Raw genomic sequence first — 26,986 nt, forward strand, 5'->3', positions numbered from 1 at the left:
TGCACGTTGCATGGGGAAAGTGATTGAAATAACAGCAACAGCTGCATGTTCAAACGCCAGAGGTTATAATTTGCATGGAAAACAGTTCATTTTTCCAATTCGTAATTATCGACGTATCTTCACATGACTAAAGACCTTTGTTCCTGTGAACATTAAAGTTGGCTATTACGTTATGGATGTCAGCGGGTCGTCAGTGTAAAATAAAAAGGCAGGAACGGATTGATTGATGTAAATTATTTCGGCACCAGTTGCATGGTTCACAGAATGGCAATGGGTATATGCTAGCGTTGAAAAACTCTCGCGACATTTTTTTTTTTTTTTAATCCACAAGTACAGAATGCAGTGTGTTTGATGTAATATTCAATCATGCAATGAATCTTGTATTTGATTTATATTAAATTGCACATATATTCAAATAAATATTTCTAATATGTGTGTTATTTCATGTTGTATTTAACAACTACAAAAATCAACCACATCATGTTACCATGACAACATGTTGTGTCCGGGTTCGACTCTTGGCCTGGATGTGGATGTTACTTTGTGTCTTTCTATTAATTTTCTGTAATCATCACTCACCTTTAGAGTCGTTGTTAGTCAAAATTGCCAGAAAATCAAAGCAAAATTAAAAAAGAACAATAATTTGAAGGGTATTAAGCATCGCTTTATTGCCACTTTTGGCTCGTCGCGACGGCCAAGATGCGAATCCGAGACTCGTGGCGTTCTAGCGTGATGTGAATAGTTTAAAATTATGATTTTTTTTATGTCGTGGCTTCATCTTCTGATCTTATAATTACATGTAGCTAAACGTAACGCGTCATCTTTCTTTGTCACAGAATAAACACATTTAGCTGTTAAACTGTTCACACAGATATCATATCTGTTCTCTGTAGTGCATCTTTCCAGAATATAATTTTACATGCACAATTTTAAACTAATATAACAAGGCATATATCGTACCGGTGAATAAATTATTCATGATTATAATATCAAGTTAACGCAAGTAAAGGCCACGTAACATGTTGTGTTAATTTTGGTAACGTATTAGTAACGTAAGCACCGAAAAAGTTACGCGTTACATGGGCGCCAGCAGAAAATTTTCCAACGATGGGGTCAAAATTAAAAAGTTCTGTTAGTGAGTTAAACGTGTTGGCATTATGTTTACAAAGCACAAGAAAATGTTTTAATGAAGATAGAAAATAAGAGATGAAAGAAGCAGCTGTAGAGGAAGAGAATTTAAAAAGCCAGAGAGAGAGAGAGAGAAGGAAAGAAGAGAAAGGGGGAGACAGTAAAGAAAAAGAAATAAAGAATCGACACACACACACACAGAGAGAGAGAGAGAGAGAGAGAGGTGGGGGAGAGGGAGAGGGAGAGAGAGACAGACAGACAGACAGGCAGAGACGAGAGAATAGAAGGGAAATGTAAAAACTGGGCCAACAAAGAGAGAGGGGACCAAAAAAATTAAGACGCAGCAGAGAGTCAGAGAGATGCACGAAAGCGAGAGAAAGAGAAAAAATAAATCAAGAAGCCAAAGAGAGAGGAAGAAAGAAATACTTAGGGAAGCAAGAGAGAAAGACGAAACAGAAGAAAGACTGGCAGAGAAAGGGAGAGAAGGAGAAGAATAGCAGAAAATCAATAGAGATGGAACAAGGAAGAAATAGAATATCTTGGTGGAAACTTACAAAAAGAAACAATCAAGAGAAACAGTAAAAGTTAACTAAAAGGTACTAAAAATAAGAAAAGAGGATCGAAAGCCAGAAAGTAGATATTGTTGAACTGATATACCTACGTGCAATATAATAGCTCAACGGAAAATAAACCAGTTCTATCTGCGAAAGACAACAATTGATCAAAAGTGACGACGTAGCCAATGCTAGCCTAAGTAGAAAAATGTAACATTGTAGTTAATGCTTGAATCAGATGAGGCTAGATTTCCAGTTGGACTTGGACTACTTGTGTAGTACTTAATCATCTGCTAGTTTTCGCCTCGCATGATACTCGTTATCGTACTTGTGGGCAAAGGCACTCGCGGGACTTTTTATCAGAAAATTTTATTATTATTATTAATAGTAATAATAATAATAATACATAACTCAGCAGCGGTAGCTCAGTCGTTCGGGCGTACCATGCGAGAGACCCGGGTTCGATCCCCGGCGGGGGAGAACCGGGACTTTTTCAACCTGTTCAAGCGGCTCCGGCGCCCACCCAGCGTCGTATAAAGTGGGTACCTGGCGGAAACTCTAGGGGGTAAAGGCGGCCAGGGGCGTGGTGCTGATCACATCACCCCCAGCTCGGACGAGATCAAGAAAGTGTGGGGCCCTAACCCTACACCCCTATACTCCTTCACGGCGTGGTATAGAGGACATTTACTTTACTGTTATTATTATTAATAATTTATTATTATCATTATTACTACTACTACTACTACTACTACTACTATTATTGATATTTTACTGCTATTATTGTTTTTATTTTTGTTGTTGATATTATTATTGTTATTACATTATTACTACTACTTATGTCTTTAAAATTACATACATGTGTAATTTCCATATTTTGTATATCTATATACAATTTACATTAACTGTATATTTAACGTATTAATTCATATAGGACAAAAAAGCTGTCTTTTATAGTTATATTATTGTTTCCAGGGCACATGAGGTGTCAAATTGGGAGGAAGAAGAATAAGCTGCATAAGATTTGCTGATGACATGGCATTATTTCCTGAGGATGAAAGAACCATAAATAGTATGTTAGAAGAGTTAAACAGCAGCTGTGAGCAGTATGAGATGAAGATTAATCTAAACAAGGCAAGGGTAATGGTTATAGGACGGAAACCAAGGAATATTAATGTGAGAGCAAACAGTGAAAGAATCCAGCAAGTGGATAGATTCAAGTACCTCGGATGCAATAAGCAGTGACATGAGCTGTAACCAAGAAGTGAAAATGAGAATCGCAATAGCAAAAGAAGCTTTCAATAGAAGAAGAAATGTTTTTGTGGACCCTTGGACATAGGTCTAAGGAAGAGATTAGTGAAATGTTTTGTGTGGAGTGTAGCACTATATGGTGCAGAAACCTGGACGTTGAGAATAAATGAAGAAAACGACTCGAAGCTTTTGAAATGTGGACATGGCGAAAAATGGGGCGTGTAAAATGGACGGACAAGGTAAGAAACGAAGCCGTACTGAAAAGAGTTGGTGAAAAGAGATCTATACTGGAGGCCATCAAGAAGAGGAAAAGAAACTGGTTGAGACTGTCTAAGAAGGAACTGCCTGCCAAGGGATGCCTTGGAGGGAATGATTGAAGGAGGAAAAGTCCGTGGAAGAAAGAGATATCAGCTTATGGATGATATTAAATTAACTGGGTCGTATGCTATTACGAAGCGTAAGGCAGAGAATAGGGAAAGCTGGAGATTGCAGTGAAAAACCTGCCAATTAGGCAGAAAACAATAAATGAATTAATTAATCAGTGTAAAATAGACTGTTAGCTTAAATGTAGCCTAACCCTATTTCTAATAATAATAATAATAATAGTTGCTGTAACTTACGGCCTGTAAGACACAGAAAATAATACTTTTTGTTATAAAATATCTATACAATTTCACCATTCGAATTACATTAACTGTTTTGAGAAATCTCAGGGGGTAAGTGTCCCCTCTGCCCCCCTTGCGGGCTCCCATGCTTGTGGGTATATTTTTGTTCCCAGAAGACATTGCGCAGAGCAGACAAGCTGAAAATATGGACGAGCAATAACGTTGTAAGAGAATAGATACTGGTGTTATTATTTAATGGCTACAAAGAAAATGTGGAATCAAGGTATCAAAAAATATGTTAATGAATTCGTATGTGTATGTATATTCATACATGAGACTATCAGGATTCATTCATAAAAAAAATTGTTCAACTAAATATGTCCAACATTTAATACGAGGTAATAATAAGGATTTCATTAACGGCTAATCACATCTGTTGTGTACAAATTTCATCGCTTTGGATAAATCTCTAAATGAATTAACACAAATGCACAGCATCTCTGTTCTTTTTCTTTTATCGAACAGCGAACAAAAACATCCAACACTAGGAAATCACATAAAAAAACTAACTATTTTTTTTACCAAACTCACAGATTATCTTCACATGACCAAACTTTCACTCTGATTGGTTGTTCGACAGAATCTACCAAATAAAGCCAGTTGTAATTAGAACATGGTCTAGTCGTCAAGTCCGGTCTAGCAGCCAGCCTGGCAGCCATAATTTCTAGCCAGTTAGCCAGTCCAGCACCAACTAGGATTCCTAGTGGAATGACCTAATACATGAAAGAAAATGTCCTATAAATTTAGAAAAATGACCTAAAAATTCTGAAAGATTTGTAAAACAAATTTATAAACTACCAAGAGAAATTCAAATTACAAAGTGACGTTACAGTATCTATCACATGTTCATTGCGTATGGTAGTACAAGTAAGAAAGTTCACTTTTTGTCATCTTTTACACTTTAAGTACTGAGTTGCAGTACACAACGAAAATCATATGTCGGTTTTCCGACAAGAGAGCCTTGTACACGGAAAAAATTCTCTCGTACTTGAAATGAACAATAGCACTTGCTGTTAATTCACTTTCAATTCCATGGAGTGCAAATTATTTCCCTGACAAAATGTCCGATACAGAGCACAAAACTTTGTACCCATTCTTTTTTTAACAATAATCCGCCTGGCAACAATATATTTACTGATAGAGGGAGAAATCACATTGTCTGAGCTGAAATGTTACACAACAGCTTGTGTCAACAATACTGCACAGAATTTCTTTGTTTCTTCAAACACGGTCATTCAGAACTGGGCTGAAGGCAATGAGACGAGAGTCGGAAACCTCTCTCCTTCAAAGGGTTACATTTGCATGTAAAATGCCCTTTCTTTCACCAAAATGTAGGAAAATGCATAAAATGACTTTTAAAAGGCCGAAAAATGACTTAAACGTTTTTAAAAATTTTAAAAATGACATTTACTCCAAAAAGGGTCAAAAAATGCAAAAAAAAAAAAAATGCCCTAACAAAGGCATCCCAATTAATTCACTTAAGTCTAAAACACATTTCTATCTAGTTATCAGGGTGGCGACAGACCTGGAAAACAGGGAAAAGTCAGGGAATTTCAGAGGTCAAAAAAGTCAGGGAAATGTCAGGGAATTTTGTCTTTATTGACAAATGTTACTTTTGAACTGTAGATGCGATACAATGAATCTGCCAGGCAGGACTGGCACATTTAATGAATCTCTAATTATCACATTTAAAAATGTACTGAATTATCATTTTCTCTTGTTTGTATGGGAGTAATGAGGGAGTGTAGTTGTCAACCAGAGAAGTTCGGGGGTGGGGGTGCACCCGTGAGGGAGTCCACCCACTAAGGCCCCATCCGACAGATGTCCAACACCAAAGTATGGCATTTTGTCAAACATTCTGAAGGAACATGGAAACTAATGAGGGCTTGTAATGCAACCTATTTTTTCGGATTTCGTGGTACGACATTTTGTCGGATGAACATTATTAGGCTCCATTGATGTACGCGATTTTTGTCGGATATTGCCATCCAACTAATGTCGAATTGCAACAATATTACTCACTATGACATCCAACAGAAAATGAAGGCATGGCACTCTCCTGCATCCGATTTTTTGTTTCATGTGATACGACATTTCATCGGACAAACTTTAGGCTCCGTTTATGTGTGTAAATTTTGTTGGACGTACCTGTCAACATAAAAAAATGACAACTTTCGTTTTCTTCCTCACTCACTTTGCAAATCACCATACTCTTCCCCATTCTGTTAACCTCAGAATAGATGATTTTTAATCTATTACTGAATGTAGTTTATGTTCAATGTTATGGAATAAAGTAATAATAAATAGTTAAACAATTTTAATATACTAATAATCACTTTAATCATTCAATCACTTTCCTCAATAATCGATATTCCTCTGCAGCTCTACTGAAGTTTCACTTTTTATCTATTTTGATTGAATTTACTAGGCTGGAACTTCTTATGAGGGACATCCAGAGAGTAAGTTCCGATCAGCCATAAATTAAAACAAGAACATTGGTAGTAATTGACATTTATTGTATTAGTTATAGCGACCCATAACTTACTTTTTGACTTATTCATCAACGTTGTTCAGGCATTTGTTGTAGCGTGGCCCTAAATTTTGTATGCCCATGTCATGTTTCTGCCTCCAAAAAGTGGAACCTTCTATATAACAGTGTCACTATCATAAGTCATAACGTATCTCCTGCCAGAAATCGCTTTAGCTGAAGGAAGAGACGGAAGTCGGTACGCGTGAGGTTGGACCTCCCACTTGAAATAATGCAAAACAGCGCATGTGCGCTCAGCTGTATGTGGTCATGTAAGGTGTGTCAGCCTTTCCATCTAACCATCGTCTGACCTTCTGTCTCTTATGAAGTCCAGTCCTTACACTTCACAGGATAGTCGGTGGATCTCTGCCGGCATCTGCTTCTGAGCGTGCAGACGTCTGAATCCGGCACTTACTTCAGTAGGCAGGAGACTGTATGAGAGCTGCCATATTTCTCCTAGCGCTGTTATAAATCTATTCCATTTACAGCACTGCGACTGCATCCGATTACAGCCACATACCACCTCTTAAACGTGTGTTGTGCACCAACCACTAAGGCCAGCAGAACATACTTTCTGGATGCCCCTCGTATATAAACTTGCAGATGCTGTGATCAACCGCAAGTTTCTAAATCAGCTAAATCAGATGCCTGTACGATGCAGTAGATGCAATCTATAAATTGCTTGCGTTATTTTCTTTATTTTTTTGCCAGCAATAATGCTAACTGCATGTTGTCAGTTACACGGTACTCGGATATTGTGAATGTTTGTACTGAAGAAGTTCAATTGATAATGTAAGGAAATATGGCACATTTGCATGGTCCCATTGCTTCACTTTCAGAACGTATACACGTACATAGTTCCGAGAAGCAGTTTTATGCAGGGTAGGCATGTTCAAAACAACCTGTTTTAAACATTTAAAACACATGACTTTGTTCTTTTTACAGATGTTCAAAGCATTTAAAGCACAGTGATTTAACGTTTTTAAAACTTGTTAAAACTTGATATTTGATAGTCTGTGGTTATTTGTATGTTTTGTGACTTGGTGTTCTCATTCAGTCCGTAGGCCTATAGGCCTATACATATCAACATATGTATAATAATGTGAAAGGCTAAGAAGAATTCGAAATAACTTCCGTAAAAATAACTAATTCACTCTAGTCTAATTTAGTCGTAACTCAAAAAATAATCAAATATTTTATTTAAACCTGTTCCATATGAAAAATTTCTCCCCAGATTATGAATTGCAATATTTTTCCAAATTCACTATTTGCCAGTTTGAATATAAATCATAGAGAAATGAAGTAAATTTCTTGTAAGCTAATATGAGAACAAGCCATTCATGGAAGCTGTACATCCATGTACAAATACATGAATTTAATTTAAAATTGTCAGAGCAAAATGCTAAATTTGTCCTGAAAAAACTGGAAATGTCAGGGAATTTAATTTATGCTTGTCTATAGCCACCCTGAGTCTTATGCAATGTTTCTGCCTTACCAAAAAAAAAAAGGATGCATTTGCATCAAAATCCTACCCCTAATAATAATAAAAAATATTATTTCAATTAAAATTTATTTTTGTTAGTTTGTAATATTTATTATTGTATAATAACACTTATAACCGTGGTAATAATACTTATTATTTATCTACTATTCAACTTCTATCATGCAAAAATTTCTGGATACGCCCATGGTTACGGGCTATCATTGTAGCTGGAAAACCGTAAGCATTATCATTTTTATTGTTCAATTATTTTACATCCATCAGCGTTGTGTTAATCGAACAGAATACAACTGCTACATGGATATTTCGTAATTGCAAGCTGTAAACATTCTGTTTTCGTGCGTGTACGTTCGAGTAATGGACAGAAGGCAAATGTGGCATTGTTAATTAGTGGTCGCCAGCAGCATGCGGTGTATATGCGTGTTTTTGTGTTTTGAACATGCATAAAGCATTCCAAATCGTGTATGTAAATCTTGTTGGGTGCGTAACTTGAACGTTGTTTTATTGAAAGCGTATTAACTTAGCGTTTGCCAAAGGCAATTGATAAAGTGATATGAGTTAGCAAATAAGTAGATTAGCATGGAATATGTTTTTCATAGTGAAATGGGCCAGCAATGTAGTAAACGTCAGAGTGCGTTAACCCTCTCTTTGAAACCTAATTTCTAATCTTTATTGTAATCTACTACGAAAATGCCATGTGCCATGTGCCGGTTGCCATGTGGTTAACATATTAAAAAAATAATACCCTTTTCCCCTCAACCACACGTGTTTTGAACTGAGTTTTCCGTACTACTGTAAACTAAACAGCTTCAGTCATCTGGTTAAAATAATTACATATCAGCATTATTACTATATGTTTGTAACTCCGACGTCTACTTATTTAACGTGCCTGACGTCGTTCTGGTTCTACATTACAATGGTAATGTCAAACCCACAAAAACAATTAAACAAATAAACAAAAGGCAATCATTAATAACCTATTTACCTTTTGTCCCAGGGTAAGTGCCATCAGTCGGAGCCCAAGAGATTACATAGGGTAGAACAAATCACACCACAGGGTTAGTTCTATATATACACTGTAATTTCTATAAAAGAGCACATGCATAAACATTACATCATTGCCCCTTTCATTCATACATTCACTCACGCATTCATATCTCGGCAATCCAAAAGACATGAGTAATTAGTACAATAATAGTTCGGCGGCATGTTTAAAGTTAGCTACATTGATTTAAACTGTTCTTAATTTGACATTTACTTTTGCTTTCCGGGAAAACCATGTTCCGGTAGGAGCTTAACCTGTACGACAAAACACTACTCCTTTTATGTTGTTGTAATTGAATGTTAATCTTTATATGGTTACTTTTTGCGGTGAACTTGGATCACTGTTATATAATTATAATTATATAGACAATTTATAGCGCCGTACAATCTGAATGTTAAATACTTTGGATAATTGAATAAATGAAAGCTGTACGGTTTTACATGTTAAAAATATAGTTGATGCAATTTAATCACCGTAATAAGCAATGTATGTTCGAGATTTTTTATGTAATTAAGCGAGTTCCTTGGATGTCACGACGGGGCGAACGAAGCTTATCCATTTTCACGTCCATTCCGGCTTACCTTTGTCGGCTCAGGCTAAAGTCCTCGTGGTGGAGTCGTGGATGTTTGCGGCGTGGTCAATAGATGGCTTCCGGGCGATAAGATTGGATCTCCGCATCTTCAAGGATTGGCAACTAGGTCAGACGCCCCCCCAGCGGGGCCTTTCTCTGTCTCTACTCCATCTTGATAGTAAACAGCCACGTGCGAAATAAACACAACACGGAACGGTGCGACACACAAAGCGGATACTTTAAGCGGGTGGTTCGCGAGAGATTGTGCACGATAACACGCCGAAGAAAATCTGAGTAAAACTGTGTCTTCCGCTTCTCCGCTCGTCTATTTATTTGCGATTCAAAAGGTTCGTTACGGTACCCTCTCTGTCCAAGCGTTGCTAAATTGTCCTCAAGTCGTAGCCTCTTTTCCTGCTATCTTCACCCGTGTATTTGGAGTTCTTTGACCCTTCTCGAAAAGCACCTCGAAGAGAGGTTACCCTAAGACCGGGCCCATTGTAACCTGCACGTTCCCTGCCGAAGAGAGTGCCATGGAGTCTGTAGCTATTGTTATCCAGTCTCGCTGTTTAACCTTTAATATCGGGCTTAATTCATCTCCTATCAAATTCTGCTTTTGGGATTTAGCAGATTATAATCTGCTGCTGGGCTGTCTTTAATTTCAGTTGAATCTGACCATTGGTAATAAAGTTGTGTTTTTATATTTCTTTACCCGAGACTCGGCCTCTTCTCTCGGGAAACAGGCTAGTCTTCCACACTCCGCCGTCCAACTCCCGGTGAACAGCCACAATCCAATGCATATTATTGCTTATTACGATGATTAATTGATTTACCTGATAATTAGCAAGATTTTATCGTTATATGTTAAGCTGCAATTAAATGTCCTAAGATGATAAGTACTGTAAATATATTCAAAGGTTATGTTAATATAATCATAAAACATATGTAGAATAGTTAAAATTAATAATAAGCAAGAGATTATGCATTACTTGTGTTTTAGCTAGTGCATTTACACATATTTAACCTCGACAGTCTTTCCCGCATATCCAGGTTATACTTGTGAAATTTTCATGTAACTCGTTAAATTTAAAAGTTAAAAATACGGATGGAGTGTACAATGTCGTACGTAGGACATTTTTGTGAACTTTTCATTTCTGTGTGTATCTGTAAATTAATGCCAACAATGAAACCGCAAGATATCTAGTTATTGCTCTGACAATTACCACAGATGTCAAAATGAAATTTTGTTCGCTGATAGAAATACCCGATTCTGGTATGCAGTGGCATTCCCAAGGGGTTGGGGGGTTGGTGGGGGTTATACCCCCTCCTTTTGGTCCAGTATTCCTAAAAATTGAACGTCAAAGTAGAAAAATATGACAAACAAGGGCTGACTGCCAAGAAAATAGTATACGTAACCCTTCCCTTTCGAAAATCCTCGGCACGACACTGCTGGTATGGTATGTTTACATGTAATATTTTGACCTATCTGTCCACCTGTTTGTCAATGGGAGCGAGAAATTTACGATTAGTCATTAGGGAGACTTATAACAAATAAATGTATAATTATATTTTGTGTCAAAAAGTCTGATGTGATAATCATTTTAAGGATTGTCTATTTAGGAAGTTACGAACGCTACAAAGATAAAATATTTTATAATCTAATCGAATTCAAATGCTATTTGCTCACCTCCGTGGCGGAGTGGTTAACAGAATGCGCTACGACGACAGCGGTCCCGGGTTCGAATCTCGGCTTGGGGATGGCTGTTAATTGTGAGTGTATTTTCATAAATTTCATCATTTTCTCACTCATCTTCGCGAAAAGTGGCAAGAAAGCTAAGTAAAATAAACCAAATCAATCAATCAAATACTATTTGAATATTGTTAGTTACAAATTCTATAAGCAACAAACTGAAGATATATCAGTATTCTGATTAGTACCCATGATTCATATCGCGGTTTCGTACTGAAATCCATTAACATTTTCAATGCAGCTAATCTTCCCATGGCCTGGGATGAAGCATAGGAACATGGCGACACCTATAGATATTGATGCGAAAGTAAAATCATGTTGGCAACTCTCCATGTTCAACAAAAAACGCAAAATACCCTGTCGGCCTGCAACCGCTTTAATTTCCGTTTGAGAGGTCCTTGTATCTTCAAGATAGACCACTCCAACTTTTCACGCGGACAGCTAACGTAGAGGTCATACTTTTGGCTCGTGTATTCGAGTAAGGTACTAGCCATGAGCTCTCTGACCGCTCCGTTTCTTCTCCCCTTCAAGTCTCTTCCTTCCTCCCTCTCGTTTTCTCTCTTTCTCCCCCTTCCTGTCTTCCTCCTACCTCTCTCTCTCTCTCATTAATGAAACCACACCAATTTATAGAATGTCGGAATATTTCCGCAAATACTAAATATCAAGTTTCACGACAGCTCTCAGCATTCTAAGAAAAATATAAGTCCTTTCCAAAGAGACATCAGCCAGGAGAAGAGGAAAGAATATCAACTGCATCTTTTAGAGGAATCTTTGTCATCGACAGGTACCTTGAAAACAAAACCTCATTAAATATTGTAGGCCTTCTCGGTATTTGCATCAATTTTTTTTTCATCAAATTTCTTGTTCCTTGCTTCTTGGAGATGGTATACATTTTGAAGCTAAAAGTTTGCTGAAAATCTTCCAAATCGTACGTTAGCATAATTTTGCATCACTAGTCTCAAGTATCCACCAAAAGCAGCCAAATCATACAAATTATGGCAATTCAAAGATACCTTAGCATGCAGTGAATCGAAAAAAGAGATTTTTTTGTAAATAAGGCATGTAAAGTATTCAGCTCTATGCCATCAATGCAAAGTGGATTGAATCCCATGTCATTTTATAGGTCGTACTTTTCAATTTACCCACTCATAGGAGACATTTTACTGCTATTAAATAATTTTACCATAAACAGCATGTTTCTCTTTTATGTATGTACTTCGTCTAAGACAATTTCATTTTGGTAATTGTCTTTATGATATTTTAAAGTAAACTTCACGAATTACATTGTATTTTGGTTATCACATTCCTACTTTTAGAGTTAACTGCGACGACATCCACGAATGATGATGTCGGGAATGGAACCAAAAATTTCGTTAGCTAAGCTTCACATGTAAAGATAATGTCACATTGGGTCAATTACTTTTGTTTTCCGAAAATTTATCCTTTCTTCTGTTTTCCTAATAAGTCATAAGTCTGTTTTGCCTTTAAGAATTCTCTATGATTTGTAGAGTAAAATCAATGAAGCTTTTAATAAATTGTGTCTTTAATATTTGATTCAGAGTTTCCCTGCTTCTATATAAAGTAAAAACAACATCTCTTCCTCTGGACAATACATATTTGGAAAAATTGATGATAAAATGAACGTAGGAATAATTCCAATAAAACCAAATATTTTTGGCATTATAAAACCTCATCCATTTATATGGTTTAAATTGTTCACAAGTGTCCGAGAACGCTGAGTGAACGATTCACGATTTCGACACTGAAGCTTCCGGTTTCGAATCCTGGTCTTTGTATGGATGTTGTGGTTTTGTCGCCCATCGAAGTATATGTGATACCTTTGTTAGGCATTAGCTTGAAACATCCCATGAATCCAACTAGTAACCAAGAAAAGTAGCTGTTCCAAGGTACACAGGAGCTTCTGGCGTTCATCTTGTGACAAAAGAATGAACATCCTCCCAATCGGAGACGTTTAGCAGGTGGGTATTGTTGTCTTTATGAGGAAACCTGTAACTGGTTTATCCATAAATCGAAGCAAAGAGCTGCTTGCTTCTTGGCCATAAAGCTTCTCGATGCGATCTGGAACATGCTGCGATGATACAAGATGAGTATTTTATTGAGAGTTTTATGTCTCGTGTAGCAAGCCTTCCGTTCCTAATATTTTGCTTTTCTTTGTTTTTTTAAAGAACCAAGTACATCAAGATAGGACTATGACTCAGATAAGCTATGGTGGCAGATTGCTTTTCTCTAGAAATTTTAACGATACTACAGTTCACTGTAACTTTCATCGTACTACGTGACGTGACATATTTAACCTAAAATTCAAAATGTTGTACAAAATAATGTAATTGACGGACTAGCGTACGCACTTTTCTGCTGGAATTGTAAAGGAGCATATTACATAGTTGCGTTCTTGGGGATTGGCGGAAAACACGATAAAATATTACGTAACTCCCACTTTTAACCCGTTTTAAAAGTTGTTCAAGTGTAAAAATTGAAATCGAGAGAGGGGGGGTAGCATGCAATGGTACTGACACAATAAAAATGCACAAATATTACACCCCGAGACAACGGTCTCAACAAGTGTTGAGTGTTCGAGCCCAGACAATAAGAAATCAAATAAATTTATCCGCACAGAGACCCTCAAAAAGTACCAGGGCGAAAACGAGTTGTGTAGAAACGAGAGAGCCGTAAGGTGTATTGCAACCCACACTAGTCCTCCACACGGACCTCGACACAACGAGCACCAACGAATCTCGGGACAATACACATAACAAAAATCAACATTGAAATAATCACACAAAATTGCAAATTAGCAAGTACAAACTCCTCAACAAGTGCCAGGGCGCAACGTGTTGTATATCGAACAAGAGGACCGTAAGATGTATTGCACCCTACACAGGTTTCCCCCCCCCCCACGAACCACACCCCAACGAGCACCAAGGAGAATCTAAACAAAACACATTATGAGAGCAAATGAAAAATGGTTCAGAATCAGGGCCGACTGGCCCGTATTTATACTCTTCTTGTCGTCACAGACAACTAGATGGGGGTCCTGGGAAGGACATGTCAACAGGCAGATTCAAATACATCATGTAAGTAGTGCATACGTCAGAAATGCTATTAGACAAAATTTTATTTTCCATCACGAGTAATTCTGCAACTTCCATGATGTTTCTTATTTTGATTTTAGTTGACACTACATTCCGAAAGCAAACAATTTCTGTACCTATAGTGTAAGATACATCTTCTTCATATTTCTCCCAGAAATTAGTAGCAGATTACACTAACTATCTGTCGGTATGTTCCGTTAGGGTAGTGGGGCCTTATAAATGGTGAAACGTTCTTTGGTTTGTTTCATACTCTGAAATTTATTGTTTACTTGATTTACTAGAATATCTTAACTTTATCGAAAAAGTTATTTACTTTTCTTTTCTATGTGGTAGAAATTGATGATTCTATTTGCCACCTTCTGGCCATTTCTTTAGCTTCATTTTCTAAGACACCAAAATTGCCAGCCCCGAGTGGCGGAGTGGTTTGCAGATCGCCAGGCACGACGCCAGGGGTCCCGGGTTAGAATCCCGGCCTGGGCATGGAAGTTTTGTGAGTGTCCATTCATCAATTTTATCACGTCATCACTCATTCCCATCTTCGCAAATTAGCCAAAGAGTGGCACGAAAAGCGAAGTAAAATAAAACGAATCAATCAATCAACCACACCAAAATTATTCCGGTGCTCATTAAGACAAGGTACAAACTTTTCTAGAAGGCATGCCACTTCAAGGAATACGCTGGAATTCTGTAAAGTTTGGGAAACAAGATTTACATGTCCCAAGATTTTGCTTTGGAATACAAGCATTAAGGCGAAGTGCAATGAAGACATTTTTTTCCGTAATGCAGATACTTCGCCAATTTCTGCATTTTTCTTTGACGTTACGGTGATATTTGACAAGCAGTTTAAGATTAAATGGAAATTGACTTGATTTGCCAATTAGCTTTTTCTGTTTGCAGTTGTAGGGTCATAAAAATATAATACGTTTGGTTTAAAATATATTTTAACGCCGAAAGGAAAACTTTTGTGAACTATCGGTCTTTCTTAATTTATCATTCTTACTGCGTCTACGAAACTCATGCACCCCCCAGCCGCGCCGCTGGGGTTGCGAGGGTGTTATATACGCCCCTAGGTACCGGTACCAAAAAGGTCAACCATACGTGTTTGGTTGACACTAACAAAAGTCAAGTTCTTCTGCTATAAACTGTGATAAGACAACTTTTGAATCACCCTGTTGTGTTGATGAATTCCTCTGAAATCAGATATCTTTGAAATCTGTGTAAAAGCATCGTGTTAACACCGTCAGTTGTTTTCCATTAGCCGCGACCCTGCGGTGTTTATAAGCCTTCGGCGTTTTAACTTTGCAGATGCCCTGAGCGGAACTGCATTAAGAAAGTTCCTACTCGAAGTTCGAGGGGGGAAGAAGGAAACGATACTTAATGATCTCACGGGTGGAAAAATTGAGAATCGAAAAAGTAATTCAAACTTTTGACCTTGTTGCGAATAGTTTCCACTTCTTGTTACGTGCCAGGGGGAAGAAACTCGGTGGGAAACGTGGAGGCGATAACGACTTCTCAACCGTTAGCAACAATTCATTAAAGATAAATTGAGAATAAACGCTCTGGCAGCCATTTCTGTCACTGAAAAGTACAAGAAGGGTTCCAACACGTTTCCAACTTCGATATAAACACAACGTTTTGTTCTATTTGGTGAAATTGTTTGTTCAAGTGTTTGCGAATGTTTGATTCCCTGTACTGTATTTTCTCAGTTGTTTAGCAATTGCTTTGCTTCATGCAATACATTACTTGGCTTTAAGTTTCTGAGTGTAGGCAGCATGTTTCCTTCCTTTTTCATTATTTGCTCCACTTTCCACGTTTTCTATAACTATTGCCTTTTTTAATATATTTTCTAATCTCCTATATCTTTCCGTAGTTGTATCTTTTATTCAATTGCCTCTCCCACGATGGGTCTCTCATTACGCAAGTCGTTGTTGAGCGTGGATTGCCAATTTTCTTATGGCGTCTTCCTGTGTTGCTGCAGCCATGAACCTTCGGGTTTAAGACGGCTAGAGCGTTAGTTAGTTAGTTAGTCTTGATTTTTACTCCCAGTAGACGATCAGTTGTAATGATCTGGACATTACATTGTAATTCTTTGTTATTTAGTTAAAATATTGTGTTTCTTCGGTTTTTAATTTGGCAAATATTTATTATGTCATAGACAACTAGTGTGTCAGATGGACAAATAGACTAGCCTTGATGTGCCAGGACCTGGCAACATTTAACAAACTGATAGATTTCTCAACAAGCAAGAGGAATAATTGTAATATATGGTTTAAAGTTTATAAATTGCTGTTAAGAACATTTATCTAAAAATAAACCTTTTATGAAGGTGAAATAGTAAGTTTTGTTTTCTACGATTAGTGATTACAGGAGTCTTTTGACAACGACGTGAGAAGCGAAGGGTAAATTCCTGAGCTGACTGAACTCAGTTGTTAACGTCGCAGTATTTTTATATTCGGCTACCTGTTGTAAGTTTGCCAAGTCATAATTATGGTTCTTACAATTGTTACTTAATTCCACTTTAATTTCCTTTCAATTTTTTGGTATGCCGATATTATTATTATTATTTTTTATTTTAATTTACAAAATATGTTACTCCGGCAACAAATTCATTATTTTTTGGAAGCTTTTGAAAAAGTTATCATTGCAAATAATGTTATAAAAAAATCGTGTTGTGTTCTCGTATTTTGTTTCTATTTTTCTGATTAGTTGTTGTGCACTATTTTCTTTAACTATTTAGTGATTTCTAGATATTATTATTAATATCCTAGTGTTATCTCAGTCGTAATACCGGTGCGGCATGCAGACGAACTGTAAGTACCACAACCTCTAATACCCGCTGATGTGCATGTTGAAAATGATGATGAAAAGAAAGTCGCTGTATGTGAAGATGAAGAAATTTGTAGTGCCTACTCCAATTATTATTCATATGATCGTACGGTCTGAACTATTAGTATCCAGGGATGCCATATACGAACAAAAGTGACATGGTTTTGGTCTTGTCATAGTCAGTACCTGCGTTTTTTCAGTTAAAACCGTGAACTAAATTTACTATAACAACATTCAACATTTTGGTTGATATATGAAGAATGGAAATTCTGGATTCGTCTGAAAACCAGCTTGAAATATGTCATGCTCTGCAATAGTAACTTGTATTCAACCGTCCCACATTTCGTCATCTTTCTTGCATTCGACATTGTCTCAAATTGATCCATGTAATTTCATAGGTTCATACCACAGATAATCGTATTATAATATCTGTGCTACACTGTGTTCATACTCTCTAGATAAATGTGCTACATAGTTTCTCTCATTGCGTGGCAATAATGGAGTGCTATAATACTGACCCATATTAGTTTGTTTTTTTTTTAAAAAAAAGGACAATACATTAACACTAAATCGATCATCTTTTGTTAATAACCAGCCTCCAAGATGAGCGAGTGACAGGTATTGAGCATAGAAAGGTTTCTATCGTGAGGCAGAGAACGTCGTTGCCTTAATGTGACTTTGATACGCATAATCTTCGCGTTTCCGCCCTGCTAACCTTCTCAACGGGCTGAAGAAATACGACATTGACGGATCGAAAACAGATTTTAAAGGGCCTGCCTTGCCTAATGGAACTTGTTTATCACTAGGCTGCGAGATAGTGTGAGATTGATATCCCATATCTGTAAAACATATTGTGTTCTGAGTTCAGTCTTGAAGGCACTACATCTCCCCCCCCCCCAAAACAAAACAACTGAACAATCCATAATTTAAATAATGTACTAAAATGAATAGAAACTTGTATTCATAAGTTATTAACATATTAATCTACGAATGGAAATGAACGTTGAACACCAGTGTGTTTACCTAGAGTCCGTACAAAGGCGAAACTTTAAATAGCAAGTTTAAAATGCACATGCATAATATTATGTAGAAAATATTCATAACATAGACGCCGATTTTGGGATACACTTTTGTGCCTTCCAGAAAACAAAGGGAGGCCAGCTACCATGTACTCACCCTCCATTGACCTGAAAATGGATGGAGAAATGAATTGCTAAACCGTCGGTAAGCTTTCTTTCTCTAAGGCATGATTCGTTCAGTGGATAATCTCAATGCAATTAAGCTTTGAGAATTAAGAAAATGCTGATTCGTAGGGAACGGATGTTAAGCAGCACCTTTCCAAAAGATTTACTGTTTTCATACCGGTCGTTTGAGTTATGTACTTTAGGACATGAAATCAAGTAAAATGAACACACTTTGTTGCACCTTTTTGCACTTTTTCGTAAGATTATCACATTTATCCCCTTTTTAGCCCCCTCTTTGATGCTTCAGCACCTTTTTCCTTCCCTTTCAATCATGTTTTGTTAAAAGAAATGGACAGAAAAATAAATTAATTTCACTCTTCTTGAGCAGCTACATAAACTCCTATAGTCTCATTTTGTAGAGCAGAGCGAGGGATATGACATGGTATAATATAATCATTGCAGCCCCAATAGTTCCCAAGATAATGTAGCAAAACCCGCGAGAGAAAACACAAACCTATTCAGCAGAACCACAATTCTCTATGCTGTCCGCGCGCATTATATATACAGGGTGATTCAAAAAGGACTTTACAACTTTGAAAGCATATAGAAATGTATTCAGATAATTTACAGAGTCGGTTGAGGTGCCATTACAAAGCAAAACACATCACGTTTTGACTCACGTAGTCCATTAGTAACGAACTAACCCATCAGTAGCACTGTCAGCATTGTTCTTGAAAATGGCTACTTTTTTTTACTGGTGCGGAACGAGCTCCCTGTGTGTTGTGGTTTCACAAGACGCAATAGGCAACTGCAGTGCAACGTAAGTTTCGTACGGAGTATCGTAAGTCCGAGATTTTCTTGATACCCGATTCCCAGGTTGGTGGATTGGTCATGCAGGTCCAATTGCATGGCCACCTCGCTCCCCAGATTTTGCCCAACTACATTTTTTCTTGTGGGGTGTCATTAAAGATCGCGTATTTGTACCACCTTTATCTGCTAATCTTGCTGAGCTGAGACTTCGAATAACTCTGCCGCTGCGGAAGCGACGCCTGACTTACTGGTGAAAGTCTGAAATGAAATCGACTTCAGGTGGGATGTATGCCGCATTACAAATGGTATCCACATCGACCCAACATGAATGTTGAATGACAAAATTGATGTGTTTTGTTTTGCAATGGCACCTCAACCGACTCTGTAAGTTATCTGAATAAATTACTATATGCTTTCAAAGTTGTAAAGTCCTTTTTGAATCACCCTGTATAAGGCGCAGATAAAGTTGATTGACATGAACTAATTATTATTTATGTTAGGCTACAGTGTTGAATAAAGAAGTATGTAACTGGTTTAGACCTGCACCTTTTTAAAGCATCTTCAGAACCTTTTTTCTTATTTCCTGACAATAATTTTGCACCTTAAAAAAAATCCCTTCCCTATTGATTAGAATATAATAGTGCAAAAGGCGGTGATTTGAAATCAAGAAATGAGTGAACAGAAGATACGAGGGTAAGTCAAAAATTATCTACACTTTTGCCACAACTTTTCTCAGGTTGGCCGCACTGCCTTCAGCGCTTTTGTGCTACAGTCTTGGACAATGCTGGGTTGTAACGACCCTATTGAAGAAGCACTGAAGCAAGCCCTCGGTGTCTGGCCACCAAGCGCCTTGTGACTAGACAACCCAAACAGGATTGCAATTCTGCGGCTTGTATACCAGTCACGTATACACATCTCTGTAAATTGAGCAGTGATGCCTAAGAGAAATACGAGATGAAGATTGTGGGAAGTAATGTCTCGTGTTCTCGACATGGAATAATACTCGGTCAACGTTACGTTCCTTTATTTAATATTGTTTGGGAACGAACCTGACGGACTGGGTTTATATTTTCACTCCTTGCATTACACAAAGTTCTATATTTTACAATTATATTAATGCTTGAACGAAAATAATGCCTAGAACATCCTCCAACACACGTTCACACCACTCTTGTTACACACATGCACATGGAAACACACAGACAAAGCTAAGTTTTAAGTTCCAAGTGAATGTCCAAGTAACAGTTAGTGTTGCCCACGAGACGAGACTTTGGCCTGTCTCGTCTCGTGGAGTCTCCTGGAAATGCTGTCTCGTCTCGAAAATATTCGTTTGTCTTATGACACATGGCCAATCTCGTCTCGTTTCGAATTTTTAAAAGCCTGTCCCGTCTCGTCCCGTGAACAACACTAGTAACAGTAAACGGAGAAGCATGATGTGCGAAACATGGGATATTTCACAGAAAGAATGCGTCTATTTTTGACATACCTGATTTCTATCAATAGACAATGAAACAGTTATCAGTGAAATTAAGATGCATTTGATTTTTCAGGTGTTGAGGAAGGAAACAGACTGACTGGAGAAAATAAAAAGTAATGTTATTGATAGAGTGTTGGTTAGCGTGCAGAGCTTTCATCAGCAAGGTCTGGGTTCGATCCCCACCATGGGCAAAAAAAAATATTTTATTCTAGCAGTGAACAAGTATATTATATTGTTTTCTAGACATTTTGACGAAAGCATACACATCAAATTTAATATTTTAATCTGTCCTTTCATTATTCTACTGAAAATATAATAGGTTTTCTATCACAAGGGATATAGAGATTGTCTATGTTGGCGAAGGATATCTTCTCAATGGTTCCGTAGCTACGATTCTTCAGTACCTTCCACCCACTTGTCTTGTTTATTTACTTTCTTCATATTTCCTCACGAAATACCATGAATCTAACGAAAATACACAGATATAGTTAGAACCAGAAACACACCTCCCATCGAAGGTTCCAGGCTCGAGTTCTGGAGTTCGATTCCCGGTGGAGGCACATCGTGGTTCGGATCCCACTTTAAACTGTAGGTCCAGTCCCGATTAGCCTTACTGTGCATAAAGTGGACTTAAAACACCAACTCAATTAATCAATCAATCTAGTTCTGTAATTTTTGCAAGGGTGATTATTCCTGGTTGTCTATTTATCATCTTCGTCTAAGAAACATTCCTCACTATTCCCGTGATTAACCTAGGGAGAGACCAAAGCTACTTAAATAATAAAAGCACAGAAAATGCAAGACACACCTGCCAAGCTATGTTAATCTTTGGGAATTAGCAATCTGAAAATAAACTTTCGTTTTAGTCGACTACTTGCAAAAACGTTTCGTGTTGTCTCGATTGGAGTGTTGGTTATCGTTTCGGACTAGCATGCGGGCAATCTGAGTTCGAGCCTAGCGGAAGGTAACTTTTTTTTTGTCTAATTTCATCCAACCTTATTTATAAAACTGAGGTTTCCTCAAAACCTTTTGAATTACATGCCACTTCGTATGTTGGTAATCTGAAAGCAGCAAAGATGAAAATTTCTTGTTCCGAAGCGACGATGTATTTGTGTATATGTTGAAAAATCACAGTTATTAGCGAAAAGCATGCAAGCCATGTTATCATTGAGATCGCTTCCTACTTGTCAGTGCTATTATGGCAGTAGCTACATTTTGTCAACACACCAACTTTCACGTTCCCCGTAAAATGAATACCTTTCCACGTTTCAAAATCGTGAGTGCTTGATACTGCGTTTGCATGTTCGAAACCAAAATAATAGGATTTGTCTTTATTCCCAGCAAATGACATTGAAACCAATAATATCTGTTTTTCATTGTGATGTTCATATCATATATTGAAAGAATGAAAACATTACTTTTTATTTTCTCCAGTCAGTCTGTTTCCTTACTCAACACCTGAAAAAGTAAATGCATCTTAATTTCACTGATAATTGTTTCATTGTCTATTGATAGAAATCAGGTATGTCAAAAATAGACGCATTCTTTCTGTGAAATATCCCATGTTTCGCACATCATGCTTCTCCGTTTACTGTTATTTGGACATTCACTTGGAACTTAAAACTTAGCTTTGTCTGTGTGTTTCCACGTGCATGTGTGTAACAAGAGTGGTGTGAACGTGTGTTGGAGGATGTTCTAGGTATTATTTTCGTTCAAGCATTAATATAATTGTAAAATATAGAACTTAGTGTAATGCAAGGAGTGAAAATATAAACCCAGTCCGTCAGGTTCGTTCCCAAACAATATTAAATAAAGTAACGTTACGTTGACCGAGTATTATTCCATGTCGAGAACACGAGACATTACTTCCCACAATCTTCATCTCGTATTTCTCTTAGGCATCACTGCTCAATTTACAGAGATGTGTAAACGTGACTGGTATACATGCCGCAGAATTGCAATGCTGGTTGGGTTGTCTATAGTCACAAGGCGCTTGGTGGCCAGACACCGAGGGCTTGCTTCAGTGCTTCTTTAATAGGGTCATTACAACCCAGCATTGCCCAAGACTGTACAAGGTTGTATTTTGTGGTCGTGTGGCTGAGGTTTGATCTTAATCGCTCTATTAGTATCAGGGGTTGAAATTCATCGCAGACTTTCAGTACAATACAGGGACAGCACTTTACTGCGTAGAATTGTGTATGAGTGGATCGAGAAGTTTAAAAATGGTCGGACAAGCGTGAAACACGAAGTGGAAGCAGGACACCCATCAACTTCCACATCTGACAGGAAGATTAAACAAGCTCAAGAGATGATTGTGACGAACCGACGGAATCGATGGTTACCCATCATCAAGAAGCGATTATTCTGACATCATCAGATGTACTGAAAGCCTGCGATGAATTTCAGCCCCTGACACACCTTCAGACCAGATAAATCGGATCTCTGATTGCTGTTCTTCCTTGGTGCAAACTGCCAGTGGAGCGGCCATGTTTACACTGTAACAAAAGAAAGAAAAATGGAGCGATTAAGATCAAACCTCAGCCACATGACCCTAAAAGTACAACCTTGTAGCACATAAGCGTTGTAGGCATTGCGGCTAATCTGAGAAAAGTTGTGGCAAAAGTGTAGATAATTTTTGACTTGCCCTCGTATATTCTCTCAAATAACTTTTCCGTAAGTTATTTTAGCATTTCACTTGCTTTTCATTCGAGTTTTCTTTGAATGTATAGTAAAATTTGTACAGGTTATTGTTTGTTATATATTGTATATATATTTGTGTGGGTGTGCTCTTGAGAATTGACTGATTATGGACGTAGATTAACGTTAGTGAGAAGACTGTGAATTAATTTGCAGAAGATATTCTATCATGTGAAAACATTGTTCCTTTATCAAGACATTCACATTTAAGTTCAGACTACAGGTCATAAATCCGAATGGACGAATTTCTAAGGTGTTTGTTGAATATTTGCTGACACAAGAATACAGTAAAGTAAGGCCGAGAAATTAGAAAAAATTAACTTTGTTGATTGTATAAAGGTTATACTCTGTACAGGCGCAACTCCTCTTTTTTTATTTTTCAACTGTGAACATTTTACATTGTTCCCTAGGGTATTCTGTGTTACTTTTGTTCATAAAATCATAAAGGTAACGTACATAGAAATCAAAATACAAGCGTTGGGCTTATTCCCCCCCCCCCCCCGAAGGAATATGAGTACCGAGCAGACATGACACTCATACAACTGACGGTAAACAAATATTTCGTGTTTTTATTATTGATGGTAATTTTTGTAATATATGTATAAATCATTGATGTAAAATTAATATGTTCCTTTGAATAGTACTAAATGATAGTGTGACACTCATGCAATAGTAATTGGTTTTTATTTTTTTTAATAATGATGATATTTTTTTAAATTATTACAATTATTATATAACTGCAGTTCTGTAAACATTAAAGGAAGCTCTTATTCAATAATAAAATTGCTTCTTGAATTTTAGTACGGTTTAGTAATAAAAAAATTGTGTGAGGGTGTGAGCCCCCCCCCCCACACACACACACACGCACTCACACTTCTTTGAGATATGTATGTTTTTTGCACGGCACTGTTAAGCTAGAGTTAACATATTTCACTAAAATTTTCTTGTTTACATTGATGAAATTTCAATGCCATACCTTCTAAGTGTAAATTACACCGTACACCAAGTGAAAATGGGCCTCCCGATGGCGCAGTAGTAGCGTCGTTGACTTGTAATCAAGGGGTCCCGGGTTCGATACCCGGTAGAGGCACATAGTGGTTCGGATGCCACTATAAACTGTAGGTCCAGTCCCGAGTATCCTTACAGTGCACAAAGTGGGCTTAAAAACATCAAATCAACCCAAACCAAGTGGAAATCTAAACAGACAAAGACGGCAGAAACTCGAATAATTTTGCAAAATCTGCAACGGAACAGTTTAATATCAACTCGTTGGCAATGAAATAGTAGCAGCAGGTACAGACACCAACGATTTACCCGTTTACTTTGCGACAAAAACGAGATTAGGTTACAAGTTGCGTCCTCTTCATCCAGATGCATTGTGGGTGAACGTCTTCGAATTTCCTCTTCAGCCACTTCTTAGAGCAAGCCTAAAAAAAAAGAACGGGAGGAGGGGGGAAGGGAGTGTTCAGCGATAAGGTTTGTCATCATCATTTGTCTGTTGTAATTAGGTTCGAGTCTGCGAGAACTTTGCGCGTGACAAGAAAAAGGGAAGAAATGGGAAGCGGGGTCGAGTGCTGCCTCCTGGCGGCAGGCTTGAGACGTTCATCCCAAACCGCAGACATCAAGCTTCCGTTGGGAAACTTCGAAGTTCCATAAATCTGCGGTGCGCTGTATGAGGGACTCAGTATCAGGAAGAAAGACTGAAAAAAAGGAAGACGCTCGCAATCTTGCAGGCAAGAACTAAAAGCGGATTAAAGATATAAATCAAAACACTTTCCAACATCACGGCATACCACTCTTTGCTCATTGTTGCCACTTTGATCTATACTTACTCTGAAAGAATGTTAACCTCACTGGCTTTGTTGTTATAATATATAATACAAGACTTACAAAAGAAAAAATCTGTACATCCAAGGACTGTACTGTGCCTTATGAAATACGAGGTAAAGTCAAATGAATCCCTTGTTTTATCTTTAAAAGCATTGAATACAAAAGTTATATACTTATGTAATTTTCGACGGAGTATCCATGGCGTTCAATAGAAGTGCACCAGCGCTTTGGAAGAGAATGGATATCTTCAGAAGCAAATTACTGTGAGCGTTGCCTGCTTCACCTCTTCGTCGGACTTGCCTTGCAGTGCCTCTTTGAAAGGACCAAAGAGGTGAAAATCGCTGGCAACGAGGTCTGGCAAATATGATGGATGTCGAAGACGCTAAATGTGCAGTATGAGGTCGAGCATTGTCGTGTACTCAGGAGTATACATAGTTTGAACCTGAAATGATTCCTGGGGAGATTGCATACGCTGAATTCACTACTGGTTGTTTCTCCTCTGGGCATATAGTGTTCCAAACTGACCCGTCGTTCATCCCAAAGGGAGACAGCGTAACCTTTTCTGTTGATGCTTGTGTGCGATTTTTTTTCGATTTCGGAGAAGAACTATGGTGCCACTTCGTGCGTGCTTTCTTGGTTTTCGGTTGGTGGTAGTGGACTCAGGTTTCATCTCCAGTGACAATTGTTATTAGGAAGTCATCACTTAGGCTTCAAAACGCCGCACGTGTTCCTCACAGGCATCGACATATCTTTCCATTCTGTAGTCAGCTGGGTTGGCACCCACGTTGCAGAAACTTTATGGACTGCATACCATGAATGACAATATGGCGTGCTGATCCCTGACCCATATCCATACAGGCAGCTATTTTATTCACTTTCCTTCCCCGTATTCCTACTTTATTCATTTTCCTTCCCCGAAACATCAAGTGTTCCCACGCTGCTTCACCAAGAGAGGTAGTGGAGAAGCGCGCGATCAGTGGTATCAACCCGCGTAGACCGAGCCACTCTCGCACAATGGGAGTTTCGTTCCCTCTGACCCTATTGCAGCAGTCGCGTAGAGAACGCTGACTGAGTCTTCTGGCTTGGGCGATGTTGCATCATTTAGGAAACCCATGAACACAGCTGTCTGTGTGTTAGCAAATGTAGTGTTGCAAACCCATTCCAGTGGAGACCGTGTGAAGAAGTCCAGGGAACCCATACATCATTTCAAATTGAGGGATTTTTTTTTTAGAAAAGGGAAATTTCGATGGTATATTGTCCCTCTCATTCTGTCCCGAGCTTGGCAGGGGCACGAGTGAGGGGAAAGGGAGGAGGGCAGCTGAAAGCGAAACGGTTGTTTTAAACATGCCTGATATTGCCTTTGCTTAGTGCATCTTGGCCAAAATAATAAGTCCCTTTGGCGCAGTAGCCGAATTATCAAACCGCGCGGAGGGAGCGTGCATCAATCAGTTAGCTGTTTTTTTGTGTGTTTTTTTTTTTCATTGTGTGCCTGTTACTGCGTTGCGAAATTGTTTAGCGCTGTCAAAAGGTCGTTCCTGTTTCTTTGCAAAGTGTTTGATTTCATGATGAATAGGAAAACTGTACATAGCGAAAGCAGAGATTAATATTTAACGTTGTTGATTTTTTCGAGGAACGTTTGCTACAAAGCGTGCAGTAACTTCAGTGATATATGGATACGGCGGAAGGGAAGGAAAAATTCTGAAGTACGAAGCAGGGCAGTGTGGACTGAGTGAGTACTGTATTTTTTAAAAAAGATTTATTATTCTCTTGATTTCGCTTGATTTGCTTGGTTCGATCAGTCTGTCATTAGAAATAAACAACGGCTAAATAGATTAAAACGGATTTCCTCCATGTGATAGCTGGATTGGCTTCTTTTGGGTACACCATTCTCCTTGTTCATTAATATCAGCAGAGCGGGGGAAGAAGTTTTTACGAAATACGAGTATATTGCAAATCGACAATAGTATTGATATTGTAGATCGGTTTTTCTATGTTTTGAGTGATTTTGTCAGGTTATCGAATGTTGAATTAGATATTGCACAATAACATCGCTCTTCTCGTGA

This window comes from Lepisma saccharinum, chromosome 4 (assembly GCF_977018435.1).
Source record: "Lepisma saccharinum chromosome 4, izLepSacc3.1, whole genome shotgun sequence".
NCBI lineage: Eukaryota > Metazoa > Arthropoda > Insecta > Zygentoma > Lepismatidae > Lepisma > Lepisma saccharinum.